Genomic DNA, 6,008 nt, shown 5'->3' with positions numbered 1-6,008 from the left:
AACAGTTCCTGCCCGACCTCAGGGGCCACCACGTACTAGTCAGAACAGACAACACGTCCGTGGTGGCCTATATAAATCACCAGGGGGGTCTGAGGTCTCGTCCGTTGGACAAATTGGCACATCGGATCCTCCTGTGGGCCCAAGGGAAATTGCTGTCAATCAAGGCAGTATATATCCCGGGGGCCCTAAACCAGGAAGCAGACAACCTGTCGAGACAGGGGCCGAGGCCCGGGGAATGGAGACTCCACCCAGAGGTGGTGGAGCTCCTATGGAAGGTTTATGGGAAAGCAGAGATAGACCTGTTCGCTTCGGCGGAGAACTCTCACTGCCCGCGGTGGTTTTCTCTGACCCATCCGGCCCCGCTGGGGCTGGATGCCATGGTACAGGAGTGGCCGAGGCTGCCTCTGTACGCCTTCCCCCCGATTGTTCTGCTTCCAGGAGTTCTGGAGAGGGTACGCCGGGACGGGGCCCAGGTACTCCTAGTGGCCCCGAACTGGCCGACCCGAGTATGGTTTTCGGACCTGATATCTCTCCTGGAAGGCTCTCCGATGGAGATTCCGACCAGGAGGGATCTACTCTCTCAGGCGGGCGGGAGATTCCTGCACCCACGCCCGGAGATGTGGAAACTGTGGGCCTGGCCTCTGAGGGGGCTAGGCTCATAGAGGAGGGTCTCTCGGCCGAGGTCGTAGAGACCATCCTTCACTCCAGAGCTCCGTCCACGAGGAAGCTGTACGCTTTGAAATGGAGACTTTTCTCAGCTTGGTGCAGAGAACGCCAGTGGGATCCAGTTAACTGCCCGGTTGGTACAGTGCTGGAGTTCCTGCAGGAAAGGTTCTCTGCAGGGTTGACCCCCTCCACACTTAAGGTGTACGTGGCGGCCTTGGGTGCTGTCCACGTCCCTTGCAGTGGAGTGTCTTTGGGAAGACACCCTCTAATTACACGCTTCCTTCGTGGCACATTAAGGTTGAGGCCAGTTATGCACTCGAGGGTCCCGGCATGGGACTTGGCCATTGTTTTGAGGGGCTTGTCCGGACCTCCGTTCGAACCTCTGGAGGAGGTTTCGGATAAGTTCCTCACCCTGAAAACTATCTTCCTTTTGGCCATTTCATCTCTTAAAAGGATAGGAGATATTCAGTCCCTGTCAGTAGGGCCCTCATGTCTAGAGTTCGCGCCTGGGATGGTGAAAGCATTTCTGCATCCCAGGCCGGGTTATGTCCCCAAGGTTCCTACGAGCCCACGGGGCCCCATCACTCTACAAGCCTTCTGTCCTCCTCCATTCTTGACGTCAGACCAGGAAAGATTAAATCTGCTGTGTCCGGTGAGGGCACTGGATACTTATGTCCACAGAGCTGCCCTGTGGAGAAAAACTGAACAATTGTTTGTTTGCTTCGGACCCCCTAAGAAGGGGGCTCCTGTATCCAAGCAGAGGATGAGCAAGTGGGTGGCCGAGGCCATTTCACTTGCTTATGAAGCTACCGGGCAGCCATCTCCTTTGGCTGTCCGGGCACATTCTACCAGGGGTATGGCTGCTTCTAAAGCACTTTTGTCGGGGGCTTCCCTCCATGATATATGTAACGCGGCCGGATGGTCGTCTCCTTCTACCTTCGTCAGGTTCTACGAGCTAGACCTGGCATCTACAGTAGGGGCACAGGTTCTCTCGTAACCGTGTGCGCTTCGGTTTCACACATACGAGACACTTGGTCCTATGGCGATGTGGGTATAAGCGTTCTCACAGCGTTTCGACGCAGCTCGAGTTCCCCGAAAGGGAACGTCTCAGGTTACGTATGTAACCCTAGTTCCCTGAGGGAACGAGACGCTGCGTCGCTCTGCCATACTCCCGGCGTGTCCGTGATCACTTACTTCAGGCTTTATCAGAAGTTAGTTCCTGTTTGTTTTCACGGACGTTTTATAGCTTCCGGTCGATGACGTCATCACGCCGACGATCGATCTTTTTTCCGATGGAATGGTTCTACAGGCGCTTCACGACGCATTAACGCAGAGGCGTTCTCACAGCGTTTCGACGCAGCGTCTCGTTCCCTCAGGGAACTAGGGTTACATACGTAACCTGAGACGTTTAATATGTTTATCCCATTTATTAAGCCTACTGTATTTGAACAAACAACATTTTAAAAATTCAACTTCTGGAAGTAAAACTCAAAAATGTCCCTGTATCTAAAAAAGTTGAGTGAGTTGAGATTTTTACAGCGTATATGCTAGTGTACTGCACAAAGTTACAAGATTTTTAGCAGATATACACACTTAAAGGGATAGTTCATCCAAAAATTTAAATTAGCCCATGATTTCCTCGCCCTTCCAACAAAATAAAAGCTGAGTTATTAAAAAAGACCTGGCTAATCCAAGCTTTATTACGGCAGGGATTGCTGCTCTGTTTTTGAAGTCCATAAAAATGCATCTGTCCATCAAATAACTGCTCCACACAGCTCTCTGGGTGTTTAATAAAGGCCTCCTGAAGTGAATTGAGGCGTTTGTGTAAGAAAAATATCCATATTTAAAACATTATAAAGTAACATATCGGCCAATCACCTTCCGTATTCAGTTTATGGAAAATGTGTGGTCTTCCACAACATTTTTGGGTGAATTAACCCTTTAACAGACTGATTGATTGATTGATTGATTGATTGATTGATTGATTGATTGATTGATTGATTGATTGATTGATTGATTGATTGATTGACATGTCTGGGTTGTCTTCAGTGTCTTCAGCATCTCTGGTGCATGTGCTGGTCTGGTGTTTCCAGATGATGTTTCTATTTGGTCTGTTAGGAGGATTTCACATCTACATGAGACTCAAGTCAGGTCAGAGACATTTATCATCTTCATTACAGATTTGACATGCAAATATTAAGACTGTGAAGATGATGATAATCTGATGCTTTTAGGAAAGAAACAGGAAGATGAAGAAGTGAGAATGAGAAGATTTAGAGAAGGACATGACCACACAGCAGAAGATTGATGAGACCAACAGCAGATCTCATCACAGCGATGAGAAATCACTCCTGAATCTCAGAGACTTTCACATTCATGCAGCTTTTATTTTACACACCTGGAGTTATTTATTTTCTACAGATCAGCTCTTGGTATTTTACTTTAGTTAATGGGTTGCTGTTGATTTTCTCGTCATTTACATTAAGATGTTTAAATGTTGAAAATTGTTCTCTCATCTCTTTTTTGTAGCGTCTGATGTTGTGCACTCTGTGGTTTTAAACTTCTGCTTGCGTTTGTAGTTTTTTTTAGATTACTAATGTTTTGCCATATTTTGTGTATATTTTTCTTCACAAGATATTTATCATTTTAGAATATTGTTAAACACATTTTCTTTGTAAATGGAATCTATGTTGAAATTGTTAAGGTGTTAACACTTTATAATAAACGGACATGAATAATCATGAATAATCATGAATTAATAGTTAATTCAAACTCATGCCTCATGATTAGTGAAGATATGAACTACACATGAACAAATGAGGAGTTATCCTGAACTAAGACAGGAGTCATGAGGATTCATGCGCGAATAACAGCAGCATTAATACATGTTAGTACATGTTTGATAATTAATGCATTCATTAATGTGTATAAATCAAACAGGCTCCTTAAGAATAAATAAGTACTCCGACTTTGAATTAAACGTGATTTAATACTGAAACTGTAAACTGTATTATAACCTGCTTTCTGTAGCTTTGTGACAATAATATGATTATTTGTGACATGTTTCGCCAGAAAAAATAGGAGAAATTATAAAATAAGAGCTCGGTTCCTTGAGAACATTGTCTCTGATTATCTTTAAAATGAATTCATAACCTTTATCCTGTCAAAAAAGGAGGCGTGTTCCGGCGCAAACAATCCCTGGTGCTATTTTGCTGTTCCATTGAACAATCGCGCCACTGACCAGAAAAAACCTAGGGCCCTATTTTAACGATCTGAAACGCAAGTGTCAAAGCGTGAAGCGCAAGTAACTTTGTGGGCGGGTCTCGGCGCTGTTGCTATTTTCCCGGCGGGATAAATGGCTCTTGCCCCCGGCGCAAATCTAACATGGGTTGGTCTGAAGTAGCTTCATTATTCATAGGTGTGGTTTGGGCGTAACGTGAATAAACCAATCAGAGCGGCATCCAACATTCCCTTTAAAAGCAGCTCCGCAAGCTCCATTATGGATCGCTATTATTATGGCGTATTTACCAGGCGCACGCCAGGAGCGGTTCACAGCCGAGGAGACTGATCTTCTTGTAAGAGCAGTGAAAGACAGAGGAGTTGTGTTGTATGGGGATGGGAGAAACCCTCCCAAAATAGCGTCGGTTAAACAGGCGTTGGAGGAAATAGCCATAATTTTTTCACATCTTCGTGGCACACCACACTGATTTCCATCATCTCCATCAATTCCATCAATTAATATTTTTTTTAGTGTAACAATTTATGATTTGCAAAAATAACTGTTGCATCTGTGTAGATTACATGAGCAAATTGTATGCACGCTATACATTATGGTCAAGCATGTTTTGAATGAGAGTTTTGGGTAAAAAAACGGATGTGTTCTTTTCACAGAAAAGCTCTGTTTGAGGGATTTAATTACTGCAATCTGGCACCCGCACAAACGCACGCGGATGACCTGAAAACACCAATAAACAAGTAAGATACATTTGATCAATCTCCATTTGAGATGTTCTGCTTAAAGTGTCCTTCAGTCGGTCTATGTTGTCGGTCTTCACTGAACTGCTGTGAGTGGCTGAAATAAGCCAATCAGAGCAGAGCTCAACATTAATATTCATGACTCTTCCAAATAAGGCAGAATCAGAGCATTACATCCTAGGGACAATTTATAGGGTTATAAATGGACCTGTAAAACTGTATCTGAACAAGTTTTGCCCTTAAATAAGCCAGACACCCTCTGTGTAGATATCAGAGAACAATTTAACATATTGATTCAAATCATTCTAGGGCACCTTTAAATGAAAATACAATAATTTGAAATGAAACTGCTGCAGTTGCTAGCTCATTCTTTCTTTTTCTTTTTTAAATTTAATATAGGCCCGGTCAATTTTCAATTTGTTTCAGAAAATACACATGAATAAACAAGTTTGCAACAAGGAATCTAAATAAATATGAATTTATAAAATGTACTTTAGTAAAAGAGTTCAGCTGTAACTCTTGTTCCCTCCTGCAGGTGTCGCTGTCTTAACATTTACTAATAAAACATGACATTACAGACTTATATTATTACTGTTTTTTATAAAGCTAGACAGATTTAAAACTACACTACAGAACTTTATCTTCTCTATCAGCACCTGTGGATGAAACATAAAACCACATGTCATGTGAGGAGTAGTTTTGTGCACATATGACTTTAAGGGTTTAAGGACTCATCTGATGATCACCGTATCAGTGCGGATCTGTCCATATCTCATTATGTAGCTGTAGATCATTCATCTTTCACATGCTTGCATGGGTGGCTTTCATAGTTTTGAAAGAAAGGTCTCTGGATTTATGTGTGGTAAAAGATTCATGATTAGGCGCCAAAATATAATATAAAATAATTAATAATTCAAAACATATAACCACAGACCTAATATTTACACATTGGTTCCTTTTTTTTCATACTTCTAGAACCAAAACCAGACGTAAACTTTAATAAGATCCTATTCTTAATCCTTTAGGTTTAATATGGAGTCAGCCCACCTTTTGCAGCTCTAACAGCGTCTGGGAAGGCTTCCCACAAGGTTTAGGAGTGTGTTTATGGGAATTTTTGACAATTCCATTTGACCAAACTCGCTCATCCATGTCTTTATGGAGCGACGCTTTGTGCACTGGAGCGCAGTCATGCTGGGACAGGAAGGGGCCGTCCCCAAACCGATCCCACAAAGTTGGGAGCATGAAATTGTCCAAAATGTCTTGGTGAAGCATTAAGAGTTCCTTTCACTTGAATTAAGGGTCCAAGCCCAACCCCTGAAAAACCACCCCACATCACAATCCCCCCTCCACCAAACTTTACACTTAGC

This window comes from Pseudorasbora parva, chromosome 11 (genome assembly GCF_024679245.1).
Source record: "Pseudorasbora parva isolate DD20220531a chromosome 11, ASM2467924v1, whole genome shotgun sequence".
Classification (NCBI taxonomy): Eukaryota; Metazoa; Chordata; class Actinopteri; order Cypriniformes; family Gobionidae; genus Pseudorasbora; species Pseudorasbora parva.
Note: the sequence above shows the minus strand (reverse complement) of the source record.